This window comes from Gorilla gorilla, chromosome 1 (assembly GCF_029281585.2).
Source record: "Gorilla gorilla gorilla isolate KB3781 chromosome 1, NHGRI_mGorGor1-v2.1_pri, whole genome shotgun sequence".
Lineage (NCBI taxonomy): Eukaryota > Metazoa > Chordata > Mammalia > Primates > Hominidae > Gorilla > Gorilla gorilla.
Window position 1 is genome coordinate 206818933 of NC_073224.2, and position 14461 is coordinate 206833393.

Genomic DNA, 14461 nt, shown 5'->3' on the forward strand with positions numbered 1-14461 from the left:
TTACAGACCAGAGATAACCCCTCCCTGATGATGCTGAGCCCCCAGAGCGACCCTCACTGAGCATTCCCCCGACACCTAGATTTTGTGCAGGGAGAGCCAGGGAAAAGAGGCAGAGACTAGGAAAGTTATTTGTTTGCTTTTTTAACAAATTATAACATAACTTGTGCTCATTTTAAAAAATGAAAATAAACAGAGTAGAAATTCTCATTCTCCTTCTTCCCCAGTCCCAGAAGTCAGCAGCTATTAACAGTCAGTGCGAGTCTTGCAGGCATTTTTGCTTACACGTAAACAAATGTCATTTTCTTTTACAAAAATATGATCATCTTTCACATACTGTCCATCTTTCTATGTGTTCTGTGGTGTAAGTAGAAGCCCAACCCTTTCCCCTGCCACCTCCCTGGACCTCGGGCTCCTCAGGCTCCTACAAATGAAATTATTGGTCAAAAGATTTTCTCATTTAAAATGTGTTGCTTTCCTGGGTCGTTTTATTTTCTTGTAACATGCTCATTATAGAAAATTTGGAAAATACACAAGACACAAAGGAAAAAAATCATCCATCAGCCACTGTCCAGAGATAACTGCTGCTAGCATTTTGATGATAAGGTTTACAGTCTTTCTTTCCTTTCCTTTTTTTTTTTTTTTTTTTTTTGTTGTTGTTGTTGAGACAGGATCTCGCTCTGTCACCCAGACTGGAGTGCAGTGGCACGATCACAGTGCCTCAACCTCCCAACTAGCTAGGACTATTATTGGGCGTGCTAATTTAAAAAGAAATTTTGCAGAGACAGGGTCTCGCTATGTTGCCTAGGCTCATCTTGAACTCCTGGTCTCAAGCAACCTCTCCACTCGGCTTCTTAAAGTGTTGGGATTACAGGCATGAACCACTGCACCTAGACCAGCCTTTTTTCTACGTGAGTATATTCTACATAAATCAAACCACTTTGCCTATTGTTCCATAACCTGTTTTTTTCCACTTAATAAAAGATTGTTATTCCATGTTAGTCTACAGCATCAGTTTAGTATGCTGTGTGACCTCAGGGCCCCCTTAGAAGCCTACTTTTCCTGACCCCCATTCTGAGTAGGGAACCTGCCGCAGCAGATGCCCAGAACGCTCTTGCTCCAGGGTGTAACCTCTGCGTACTGGCTCCCTTTCAGGAATAAAATGCCCTGAGAAGTCCCTGAGCACTTGCCTCCTCCACCTCCCCTGAGCTGAAATCCCAGCACCCCACTGATGGTTATGCAGTCCCCCTGCAACTTCTCCGGCGCCACCTACCGGTGCAGTAAGTAGAAGCCCGCCCCTGTCCCCTGCCACCTCCCTGGACCCTCAGCTCCTCGGCTCTGCTGCCAACCCAAGACCCAAGGTGGGGAGGATGGAGGTGGGGGCCTGGGTGGTCCTGACTGTGAGGCAAGGGAAGCCCTCTGGACTCAAGTTGGGCAAGCGACAGTGCCACTTGCCCTTGTACCGTGGCCAGCTTTCCCTCAGAATGATGAGACTGAGGAAGGGACAGGGGCAGGTAGGTATCAGAGGTGGGCCAAGGAGGGTGCTGAGCCACTCGAAAGTTTTCTGGTTCCCAAAGCAAATACCCAGCTTCCCAGCCCAAGCCCATACTCTGCCCAAGGAATTTACTAGCCAAATAGTGTGGTTAAGTGTGATGTTGGGCAAGATCCCCCCTCTGGGGATCTCAGTCTTCTTACCAATTATACAAGGGGAAATATAGCCAGGTGGTTTCTAAGCCACCTTCCCAGCTCTGAAACTCTAAAACCCAACTGGAATCCATGTTTTCAAATGCTCTGTTTTCTCTCAAAGTCCCTGTATGCCTCATGATTAGTTGAATCCAATTATAGACCAGGTCTGGTTTGAAATATCATTAACATAATAATTGTTATGGGCTGTCCTCTCATTTAATCCTCACAACAAGCATAAGAGGAGATACCATTTTTATCCTCTTTTTACTGATAAGAACACAAGGTCCAGAGAGTTAAGATGACTTTCTGCTTATGTGGCAGAGCTCAGATTTGAACCCAGGGCTGTGTGACTCCCAAACCTGTGCTCCTTATTAGCCTCCAGTCCCCATACTACCCTGTGATGGGTGTAGGGATCATTCTTCCCTTGCTACAGTTAACGAAACTGAGGCCAAACAGATGAGATGTTTTCCTCAGGGTCACATAGCAAGTTCATGGCACAGCTGGGTGAATCCAGGCTCTGTGTCTCCCGGCCAACCATCACTCCCCCACTCCCAACGAGCACTGGCTGATTTTCTTTTCTTTTTTTTTTTTTTTTTTTTTTTTTTGGAGACTGAGTCTTGCTCTGTCGCCCAGGCTGGAGTGCAGTGATGCGACCTCGGCTCACTGCAACCTCTGCCTCCTGGGTTCAAGCAATTATCCTGTCTCAGCCTCCCAAGCAGCTGGGACTACAAGCACGCACCACCACGCCCAGCTAATTTTTGCACTTTTAGTAGAGACAGGGTTTCACCATATTGGCCAGGCTGGTCTCGGATTCCTGACCTCTGATCCACCTGCCTCGGCCTCCCAAAGTGCTGGGATTACGGGCGTGAGCCACCGTGCCCAGCCTGGCTGATTTTCATAGACAGTTGTTGGGGAACCGGAAACAGCCCCTGGGGCCAGGCGCAGTGGCTCAGGCCTGTAATCCCAGCACTTTGGGAGGCTAAAGCAGGAGGATCACTTGAGGCCAGGAGTTCAAGACCAGCCTGCCCAACATGGCGAAACCCTGTCTCTACTAAAAATACAAAAAATTAGCTAGGTGTGGTGGCGTGCACCTGTAGTCCCAGCTACTCGGTAGGCTGAGGCATGAGAATTGCTTGAGCCTGGGAGGCAGAGATTGCAGTGAGCCAAAACTGTGCCACTGCACTCCAGCCTGGGTGATGGAGCGAGACACTATCAAGAAAGAAAGGAAGAAAGACAGAGAGAGAGAGAGAGAAAGAAGGAAGGAAGGAAGGAAGGAAGGAAGGAAGGAAGGAAGGAAGGAAGGAATGAAGGAAAGAAAAAGAAAGAAAGGAAAGGAAGAGAGAAAGAAAGAAAGAAAAAGAAAGAAAGGAAAAGAAAGAAATAAAGGAGGGAAGGAAGGGAGAAAGGGAGGATGGAGGGAGGGAGAGAGGGAAGGAAGGAAGGAAGGAAGGAAGGAAGGAAGGAAGGAAGGAAGGAAGGAAGGGCTGGCCCCTGGGCTGGAGTCACATGCCCAGAACTGAACAGGGATGGGGGCAGTCAAGAAGAGAAGGCCATGTTTGCTCAGACAAGCTTGGGTCCACCTTCCCCAGCTCAGTCCAGACAAGTACTGGCTTTGGGCAAGTCCCAAAGAAAGAAATACATTACCTGCAGGGTGGGGAGGGAGGGCTGGGCCTGGGGACCCCTCACTGTGCTCTTCACTCCCTCACTCCCTCATTCAATCACTTAACCAACAATTCCTACAGCTTGCTAGGCACTGAGATAGGCAACAACAGCCGCATCCCAGGTCTATATCAAAGAGCTGATGGTGACCAGGCAAAGATAGCACATAGGTTGAGGACTCAGGAGAACAAGAGAGGCTCTCAGGAACTCAAGAGAAGGGGTTCCTCCTGGAGGAGGTTCTGCTGAAGCTGAGACCTGCATGCTGAGTTAAGTGCTGGGCAAAGTTGTCCAGGAAGGAGGAACAGCATGTTTGAGGGACAGGAGGCTGGCAATGAGGCTGTGTGGCTGAGGATCCAATGTGAGACCAAGGGCAAAGCAATGGGCTGTGGGCCATCCTGAGGGCAATAGAGAAGCCTTGCTGGGTTGCTGTGAGAATGAAATGAGTCGAAATAATAGTAATGCCTAACGACAGCTAGAATTTATTGAGGGACTGCCACGTGCCAGGTGGTCTCTTACTGGGGTGGGCCACGTGTCTGGCTCATGGTAAGTGTTCAGAGCTTGCTTGTGGGGAAGCACATGAAAAACGTGAAGGCCTGGCAGCATGTGGACCTGGGTTGTTTTTGTTTGTTTGTTTTTTTGTTTGTTTGTTTGTTTTTGAGAGAGTCTTGCTCTGTCACCCAGGCAGGAGTGCAGTGGCGCCATCTCAGCTCACTGCAACCTCGCTTCAAGGTTCAAGTGATTCTCCTGTCTCAGCCTCCCAAGTAGCTGGGATTACAGGCACATGCCACCATGCCTGGCTAAATTTTTTTTGTATTTTTAGTAGAGACGGGGTTTCACCATGTTGGCCAGGCTGGTCTTAAACTCCTGACTCAGGTGATCCACCCACATCGGCTCCCAAAGTGCTGCGATTATAGGCATGAGCCACGGCGCCCAGATCCATGAATGGTTTTAATCAGGGAAGGAGGGTGGTCATATTTATGTGGAATGAAACACAGCTGGAGGCAGGGAGGGAACCCAGCGGGAAAGCAGCAAGGCTGGTGAGGCTGAGGCCGGGGGTGGGATGGAAGAGGAAGTAGAAGACGGAAGAAATGAGGAGCCAGGGATTTCTCCTGGGAGCACAGGACTGTTTCAGAGCTGACAACTCATCCTCGCTCCCCTATTTCTCAGAGTCCCAGAGAGCGCAGGCGCAGCAAGCTGGCAGCTGCTGTGGGCCAAGAACCCAGAGACCCGCATGTACTCCTAGCACCAAGAGAAAATTCCTGCAGTCTCCCATGCCACAGCTTCCCTGGGTAAACATGTCTGGTGCCAGGGAGCTCACTATCTGTGCAGCAGCCCATCCTACTACCGGATTAGGAGGTCTTTCTTTCCATGGGTCCCCTTGTGTCTCTGGTGGTCCTAGCTCTGTCTTCTGACCCCCTCCTTTCCATAGGATAGTCCTTTAAAGGCCCTCCATTTACTCCTTTTCCAAGGACTCCTTCCCATTCTTCAACTAAATAAACAGAGGCAGTATTATTGGATTCCTCTGCTACCTAAGCGCCTTAGCTAACATGGGAAAAGAGTCCACCTGCACTTAATTCTTGGCCCTGCCACTTAACCAGCTGTGGACCTTAGGCCAGACACTTCACCACGATAGCCTCGGATTTCCCATCTGGAAAATAGGAACAAAAATACCTACCCTTGCTGGGTTGCTGTGAGGACCAAATGAGTCGAAATAGCAGTAATGCCTAATGACAGCTAAAATTTATTGAGGGACTGCCACGTGCCAGGTGGTGTCTTACAGGGCTGGGCCACATGCCTGGCCCACGGTAAGTGTTCACGGCATGCTTGTGGGGAAGCACATGGATAGCATGAAGGCCTGGCAACATGCGGACCTGGGTTCAAATCCTGCCTCTGCCCCTTATAAATGTTTTAGCCTCAGAGAAGCCAGCCTTGGCATCACAGCTTCACCAGCTGGTAAGTGGTAACAGCAGAGGCAGCTCGCCAGGTTGAGTAAGATAAGGCATGTAAAGCATCTGGTGGTATTAGGATCACATCTCTCCCTTTGGGTCCACAAGCAAGTACCCAGCACCTTCTAAGTGCCAAACACTAGGGGAAGAACAATTGGCCACTTGCCCAAGGTCACTCAATCTTTGCCTCTCAGCCAGCTTTTTCTCTGCACCATGCCTCCTCCATGTCGTGGGAGCCCAGTGTTGTGTGGGCCAAGGCTGCTGAGGGCCAGAAGCACAGCCTGCCCTGGGGGAGCAGTCCACTGCCCTTGCCCTAACACCCCATCTCTTTGGCCAGACGTGGGTGGCTTACAAGCTGCAGTGCCCTGATGCCCCATCCCTTTGGCCAGGCTTGGGTGGCTTGCAAGCTGCAGTGATCACCATCCCGGCCCTGCTCTCCTCATCCACTCTGCTGGTCATCAGCTGTATAAATGGAAAACGTGCCGCCGGCGGTCCCAGGTCACCTGCCCCAGCCCACCATCCCCATGAGGGGCCCAGGTAAGCCATTCAAGGTCCACGATGACAGGGAAGATCCACTGCTCTTTTACTCTTGGTCTTATTGTGCAAAACACCCAGGAAAGGCCCTATCAGATCTGTATTGCCCAAAGGTGTGACATTTAAGAGTGACATTAAAAGGAGAAACTCTCCTTCCTCTCTTGAGGCGAGAGGGACAATGTGCTTAGCTGGATAAAGCCTCGCAGAGGCCATGAGCACTGTCTTTGGCCTCACAGCCTCCGTTGCCCTTGTCCAGGATCTGTTGGATGTTACTCACCAAGCCCATGGGTCAAGGAAGGTCCATTCTGCTGCCCTGTAACTGTAACTGTAAGTGACTATGGGCCAAGGCTGCCCTCGACCCCACAGTGTCTCTCTCCTGACCCACTGGGCCTGATGGGGCCTCCGCAGGGAACCTTACCAAGGAGCACAAAGCCTCCTCCAAGGAGTGCACTCCTGGTTTCACCCCAGCTGAGGTGTGGCTTATCACATTATCCAGGGCTTGCAGCCCTTAGAATTTTCCACTTCTCCCATCTTAAAACATTCCCCCATGCTTTTCTGAAGTATTGGAGTTACAGGAGGTGCCTCTCATGCCGCTAATTTTAAAAGCCCAGAATTCTCATCACTACCCAAGATCTCAGGACATCTAGTCTGACTATGTGTCAGCCACAAGGTTCATGGTTTCTTCCACTCATCCAATGACACTCAAGTGCGTGCCATGTGCCAGGAGTGCCAGGTGGTGAGTTTATAACAAATGAGACCCAGAATTAGTAAGCCAGTGGTTAGAAAAGAACAATGACAACAGAGTATGAGAAGTGCATGTATGGGATACAGGGGTCTGTGGGAGCATAGAGAAGGAGCAACTAACCAGTCAGGAGAGGAAGGTTAAGGGGAGCCTCCAAGAAGTGGCATCTGAACTGAGACCAGAAGGATGACTAGGCACTTGCTGGAAGGAAGGAGTGAAAGGATAGTCCAGGCAGAGGGAGCAGAAAGTACAGTTTAGGGGTTGACAAACTATGGCCCACCTCTTGGTTTTGGAAATGAAGTTTCACAGAAACACAGCCATGTCCAATCACTCATGTATTGTCTCTGGCAGCTTTTGCTCTGCAGGGCAGAATGAAGTAGTTGCAAAAGAAACACTAAGAATTACAAAGCAAAAGAAGTATTGACTATCTGGCCCTTGACAGAAAAGGTTTGCTGACCCCTAGAGACTGGAGAGCTCATGCTGCCTTTTAGGGAACATAGTGGCTGGAGGGTAAGGGTGGGAAAAAAGCAGTAGGCAGCTCACAGTGCGTTCTTCCCGTAGCCATAGCAGCTGGATCCAGAGTAGATACACCCTGATTTAAACTGAGCTGATCAGAGTCTGTCTTCTCAGAAATTGGAATGTGGGATGTCAAATTCAAAAATGGAGCCCGGTCACATTAATGCCTGTGAAGCTCTGCTGCGAAGGCCCCTCGAGCCTGCTCCTTGCCCAGACTGCTCAATCAACCATGCCTTGATTCAGAAGGCCCTTGCAATCAATTCCCCTAACATTTAATTTTCATTTCCCCTCAAGGTTTCTGTTACTTTCAATGAAAAAAAAAAAACCTTTCATTAACTAAAATTACAGTCACTGAGAGAGATAAAGTTGGTAGGGAATACAGATTTAGTCAGTGAGGTCCAACATAAATATAATGTGAGGTATATTTAATATATAATTTTAAATTTCCTAATAGCCATATTTTGGCTGTTAAATTTTCTAATAGCCAAAATAAGTAAAATCTATTATTTAAATTAATTTCACTAATTTAAAAAGAAATGTGTGAAATTAATTTAGTATATTTTAATTATTTATTTCTTTTAAACATACAAAATGTTATCCAATGATAATACTAAAATCAATATTCAATATTTAAAAATTATTGAAATCGTTTACAATCTTTTCTTTTGAACTACATCTTTGAAATCTAGGGTGTATTTTACACTTATAACACATTCAATTTGCACTGGCCACATTTCAAGTGTCTCATAGCCACAGGAGGCCGGTGGCTAACATAACAGACAGCACAGATTTAGACCTTCAGAGCCCTGCAGGAGTGGCTAAAAAGTCCTAGCCTCAATCTTACTGTTTCTCTGCAACCAAGTTATGAACAGTATGAAGGCAGGGACTTGTGTGTTTACTTGTTTGTCCCCAGTGCCTAGCACAGAGAAAGCACTTAGTAAACATTTGTGGAGAGAATGGCTAGATGAAGAGGAGAATGGTATACCATACACTTTGACAAGTAAATCAAACTCAGGAAAGAGAATTCCCTCCAGCTCTTCCTTGATTCTATTTTTCTGCATTATATATTTCTTCCCCAGCTCACAGTGGCTGTTTTCTTTGACCAACCTTGAGTCTGCTTTGTTGATCTATCTTGTTGTTGCCAGAAATCTCAAGGAGCCACTTTTAAAACTCATCCCCAGTGACCTGCATGCTGGCAGCTCTAGCAAATACCATCCCTCACATTACCAAACACTGGCATTGCTCTCTCCTCTGCCTTATCCCTCCTTCCCACATCCAACTCCATTGCCAAATGTCTTCTGTTCTTTTTCCAGACATATCTCAAATTCATCTTCTGCTCTTCACCTGCACAGCCACTGCACAATTCAGGTTCTCATTATTAGAGAGATGGCCTACAACCACCACCCTCTCCTAATTTCTCTACTTCTGTCTTTGCTTCTAATCCCTCTGTATTAGTTATCTATTGCTGCATAACAAGTTACCTTAAAATTAGGTAAAACTTAAAACCACGAATATTACTTATCTCCCTTTCTGAGGGTCAAGAACCTGGGTATGGCTTAACTGGGTCCTCTGGCTTAGGGCCTCTCACATGGCTGCAATCAGGTGTTGGCTGAGGCTGCAGTCATTCTAAGGCTTGCCTGGGTGAGGATCTACTTTCATGCTCACTCACAGCTGTTAGAAGGCCTCAAGTCCTTGCTAGCCGTTGATTAGTCATCTGTTCTTTGACACATAGACCTACCCACAGGGCAGTTCACAAGATGGCTGCTGTGTTCCCTAAGAGCAAGTGAGCAAGAGAGCAAGAGAAGGTGCCCAAAACAGAAGCCACAGGGAGTTTTTGTAATTGAATCTCAGAAATGACAACCCGTCACTTCTAACATATTCTATTCATTAGAATGGAATCAAAAAATTCCATCCATACTCAAGGGGAGGAAATCACACCAGGGTGTGAATACTGGGATGTGAAATCATTAAGGACAACTCAGAGACTGCCTACCACATCCTCTTCCTTGCCTCCTAGTGCACCATCTAAAGTGCAAAGCTACGGCCAGGTGCAGTGGTTCATATCTGTAATCCCAGCACTTTGGGAGGCCAAGGCAGGTGGATCACGTGAGGCCAGGAGTTTGAGACTAGCCTGACCAACATGGTGAAACCCCATCTCTACTAAAAATACAAAATTAACCAGGCATGGTGGCTCATGCCTGTAATCCCAACTACTCAGGAGGCTGAGGCAGGAGAATCGCTTGAACCCGGGAGGCAGAGGCTGCAGTGAGCCAAGATCACCCCACTGCACTCCAGCCTGACCAACAAAAGCAAAACTCCATCTCAAAATAAATAAATAAATACTGTGCAAAGCTGACCTCCTCTCTCCCCTGCTCAGAAATTCTGATGACTTGCTGATACTTCGGAACATCACCCTTTATTGTCCAAAGGATCACCAGAATGGGTAAATAGTAGAAAAGGAGAGCTTTATCGGTGATATTAGTTTGCAAACCAGGAAGAGAGAATCTCCAGTGTGGACCAAATGTGTTTTCTCTTCAAGGAGGGAAGGAGCAGGTTGGGTTTTATGCCTCACAAGGTCCATATTTACACAACAGAGTCATACATATTTAGCAGATTGTGGGGGAAAACTATACATATTTATGAGGGGAGCTGAGTGCATGCACAATGCGTAAACATATATGTAACACTCATCCCATGCTCACTTTGGGGCAGAATTTTAGCATTAAAATGAGGTAGAATTTGACTCTTTATATCAAAAGATGAACCACAGGACCCAAAGACAGTTTGTGTACCACCTTTATCAGCTGGTGAAACTGGCTTAAGGTCTGCAGTTGCTTATCAGAAGAGAATGTTTTTAAGGCCGGTCCTCTGTCCAATCAGAGTTGTAGCGGTCTTGGGTTGTAAATCAGAGTTAGGAGGGATATGATGAACCCCCAACCCATAGGTAACTTTAACTTTTGTTTCCTTAATCTTAGGGTCTGTCTTAGTTGATAAGAAGTGTCTTCTTAGATCATTTCTTCGTAATATGCCCCCAATCTCCATTCCATTCTTACCTTCCATCCTATACACCAGTTCCCAGAAAGGGCTCTGAATCATCAAACTACCATTCCCTTGTACACGCCAGTGCCCTGGTCTGGAATGCTCCCCTCAACTTCCCCAGACTTTTCTACCTGGCCAACTCCTACTCATTCACCAAGACCTGCTGCTTTTGCCACGCCTGTCCTAATCCTGGCCGGCAGCTTTATCTATCCCTAATCAGACCTCCCTTGGTGCCCTGTGCTTTCCACTAACACAGCACTTACCACACCAAATCACAATTATCTCCACTTGGATATCTGAAAAGATCTCAAATGTAACATGTTCAGAAGTTCATTTCTACTGATTTTTCCATAAGTAGGATTTAGTAGGAGGTGGATCTTGAAGCCATCCATTCTGACTTCTCCCAGAAGCCTTGCCCCTGCTCTGAGAGACAAGTTATAGAACCTCACCAACTTCATTAAAATTACAAAAATGCCCAGAGAGCAGCCACTTTGTAATAGGATGCTACCAAATAAATACATCTGATGCTTTAAAGGCAATTAGGATCATCACAGGCTCCTTGTAGACACAGGAAGAGGGTGGGGCAGGTATAGTGATTGAGATTCAGATTAGGCAGAGACTTTCCCAACCTGCCTCCACTAGTTGCTATCTGTTCTAGACAAGTTACTTCATATGTAAGCCTCATTTCTCAATTTGTAAATGAAAATAACTTACCTGGTTACTGTGGTTACCATGTGTCAGGTGCTGTTCTGAGTGCTTTAAATACGCTAAATTTTTTGTTCTTTTGGAGACGAGGTCTCACTCTGTTGCCCAAACTGGAGTGCAGTTGCCCCACTCACGGCTCACTGAAGCCTCGACCTCCCAGGCTCAAGCAATCCTCCTCCCACCTCAGCCTCCAGAGTAGCTGCGACCGCAGGTGCTTGCCACCACGCCTGGCTAATTTTTTTTTTTTTTTTTTTTTTTTTTTGGAGAGGTGGGGAGTTTCACTATTTTCCCCGGGCCGGTCTTGAACTCCTGGGCCCAAACAATCCTTCCACCTTCGGCCTCCCAAAGTGCTGGGATTACAGGTGTGAGCTACCGTGCCCAACCTAAATATGTTAAATTTATTTATCTTTAGAATAATGGTATAAGGTAGATACTATTATCCTATTTTACAGAGTCAGAAACTGTGGCAGAGAGTAACTTAGGCCAGGATACACAGCTAATAACTGGCAGAACCAGGATTCCAACACAGGCAGTGGAGGGTAGGAGTCCTTGTCATTAAGACGCACTGCACAGGCCTGTGTCGATTAATTGAATAATGCGAGTGAAGGCGAGAGCAGGGCCTGGCAAGCAGTAGGCACGCTTGATTATTTTAAAATGTAAAACTCCTTGGCCTAGAGATCAAGAATTATTTCAAAGACCTTTATATTCTGCGTGAACCCAGCAGGTGTTTTCCCTCGCATATGAAATTGATGGTTGAGAAGGACATCGGAGACAAGTTTTAAGTTCGTACAGCCTTTCGGTTCTTTTACCCAGATCCTCCGTTTTTAAGTAGAAGCGAAAGTAGCTGATGCGCAAATAAGCCCACTTCCGGTGTTACCCCGGGCCTTTTTCCAGCTGAGCAGAGATAACGTCGCCCGCTTCCCACGCCGCCTCAGTCCGGGGTTGACCCCTTTCCCGTGAGAGCCCCGCCCTCGGCGAAGGTTCAGTTTAACATTGGTTGAGGTTGGAAGACGGAGCTGCGCCTCTCCGTCTTTCAACCAATGGACTTCCCTGTTCCTTCTCACTGTTTGGTAAAGTCGGTTCCTCCTCCCAGCCGCCAGAGGGCGCGACATCGCGTGGCTCGAAGCCTAGAAGGCTCTCGAATACGGAAGTGATTTTACGCTACCGGAAGACCGTGGCCTCAAGGGATGGGGGCGGTGAGCTGGGGGTTCCGGTGGCTGGAAGCTGAGCAGTCATGGTTCCGCCAGGCAATCGTTTCCACTTCTGAGAGTCTCATATGCTCAGATGAGAAAACGGAGGCTTTTGGAGGAAGGAGCTTCTCGTATTTACACAGCGAAAAACTCCTCAGACAAGCGCGCTTCCCATACGACTCACCAGGACAAAGGGACGATCCATGAGGGTATTTGCTCAGCCTGAGGAATCCCTGAGGCAAGTCTCACAGAACTGTGCCCATTCCACAGATGGAGAAAGCGAGACCCAGAGAGGGACATGCAGCGTACAGGGACTTGCCAGAGTAGGGTTACCATATTTAGCAAATAAAATGCAGGATGCCCAGTTGAAGTTGAATTTCAGGTAAACGACGAGTAATGCTTTAGGATAAGAGTATCCCAAATATTGCAATGAGACACGTATGCTAAAAAATTACTCATTGTTTTTCTGAATTCAAATTTATCTGAATGTCCTGTATTTTATTTGGCGATCCTACCCCAAGGTCACCTAACTGAGTGGAAAAACAAAGCGCTATTGGTGGGGGGGGTCCTACATGCCTCCCTGCGTGGGGCTCACTAGTGTATGGAGCTGGCTTGTTCCCAGGTGCTATTCTGAGGTTATTTTAAAGGCCCCCAGCTCATGCCAGTCAATGGTCTTCCTAGTGCAGGATCTAGACCTATTCAGGAGCTGACAAGGAGCCACATCCCCCACTCCCATTCAGGGGTACCGCACCACCACCACCCAGACTAGTTTATTCAAAAGACACTAAGTGTCTACTCTGTGGTAAGCACAGTCTTAGGTTCCAGATCACACTAGAAAGTAGGAGAAACACTCCCTGTCTTTATGGAATCAATAGGATTAGATACGCAGGAAGACAAGTATTTAGAGAGGAAAACTACAGTACGTTGTGATCAGTAGTTCTTTAATAGGGACAAATACAGGATGCATGAAAGCCCAGAGATGGAACCCCTAATGAAGGAATAGAAGGTAAGAGAAAGGAGAGAGACACCCAAGCTGAGGCCTGAAAGATTCATTCCTTCATTCAGTAATTTCTTGAACATCTACATGAAGGACAGTATTCTAGGCACTGTGGACCCAGCAGTGAACAAAATAAACAAATCTTTGCCCTCAGAACTTAATTCTAAGTGAAATGTATAATATGTTAGACGGTGATCTATGGAGGAAAAAGTAAGGCTCTGAAGGGGATTATAGAATGCTGGGGCAGGAATGGAAATGTTACAGTTTTTTTGTTTGTTTGATTTAGAGATGGCATCTCACTATGTTGCCCAGGCTGGCCTCAAACTCCTGGGCTCAAGTGATCCTCCTGCCTCAGCCTCCCAAAGTGCTGGGATTACAAGAATGAGCTGTCACTCCCAGCCTGAAGTGGGTAGTCAGGAAGGTCTCACTGAGAACATTACATTTGAGCAAAGACCTGAAGGGATGAGGGAGAGAGATCTATGCAGAGATTTGGGGTTGTAAGTGTGTCTGGCATGTTACAGGAAAGGAAAGGAAAGGAAAGGGGATGTGATGAACAAGATTCCAATATGATAGCTTTCTAAGGGATTTTCAATGATAATTTTGACCATATGATTCTTGCCTTAAATATGGTCTTTAGAACCTCATCCCTGTAAAATATGACCACATAAGTTGGTGGAGGCTACTTTGAACAGGATGTTTGGAAAAGGCCTTCTTGAGATGGCAACATTCAAGCCGAGGCCTTTAAGATGAGAATGAGCCAATGCTGGAGTAGCTAAGGGAACAGCAAAGGCGAAGACTTGGAGGCAAGAAAGAAGTCAGTAAATGTGAGAAACTGAAATGTGAGAAAAGAGTGGCATGAGATGAGGTGGGAGAGGTGGGCAGGGGTCTCAGGCAATTTAGCTTTTATTGGCATCGCAGCGGAAATCAACTGAAGGGCTTTCAGCAGACGACTGACAATCAGATCATTTTACTGGTTGAATTTACACAGGCTTAGCTGTTTATCCCAAAGGTGCCAGGAAGAGGGTTTAAAATGGAGCAAAGGGATGAGTGGGACCCCTGTCCTCTTGCCTCCCCTTTGTTCCCTTTACAGCTGGAATGAGATGGCTTGGGCAGGTGGGTTTCCTAGGTGAGGGATGACTCCCACCCAGAGAGCCACCATCTCCCTCTGAGCTGGGGTGAACAGAGTTGACAACTTGTGTCTCTCTGACCTCCTCAGAGTTTCCTGGTTGGATCCCATTACTGGGTATATACCCAAAGGATTATAAATCATGCTGCTATAAAGACGCATGCACACGTATGTTTATTGTGGCACTATTCACAATAGCAGAGACTTGGAACCAACCCAAATGTCCATCAATGATAGACTGGATTAAGAAAATGTGGCACATATACACCATGGAATACCATGCAGCCATAAAAAAGGATGAGTTCCTGTCCTTTGTAGGGACAT

General features: G+C 47.0%; 2 protein-coding genes and 1 long non-coding RNA gene across 3 annotated transcripts in view; 1 reads left to right on the plus strand and 2 right to left on the minus strand.

Moving 5' to 3' along the window:
* ZNF362 (zinc finger protein 362) overlaps positions 1-13043 on the minus strand; it is a 175895-nt gene extending 162852 nt beyond the window's left edge. The window contains exon 1 of the mRNA XM_055390782.2: positions 10834-13043. The gene's annotated coding sequence lies outside the window, so the exon portion shown is untranslated. The remainder of the gene's footprint in view (positions 1-10833) is intronic.
* The window catches only part of AZIN2 (antizyme inhibitor 2), an 80949-nt gene that overhangs the window by 22562 nt on the left and 43926 nt on the right, over positions 1-14461 (minus strand). The window lies entirely within an intron of this gene.
* On the plus strand, positions 593-7368 carry LOC134757575 (uncharacterized). The gene is made up of 3 exons (XR_010131701.1): positions 593-908; positions 1153-1277; positions 5678-7368. It is a non-coding gene; the product is annotated as an uncharacterized lncRNA (long non-coding RNA).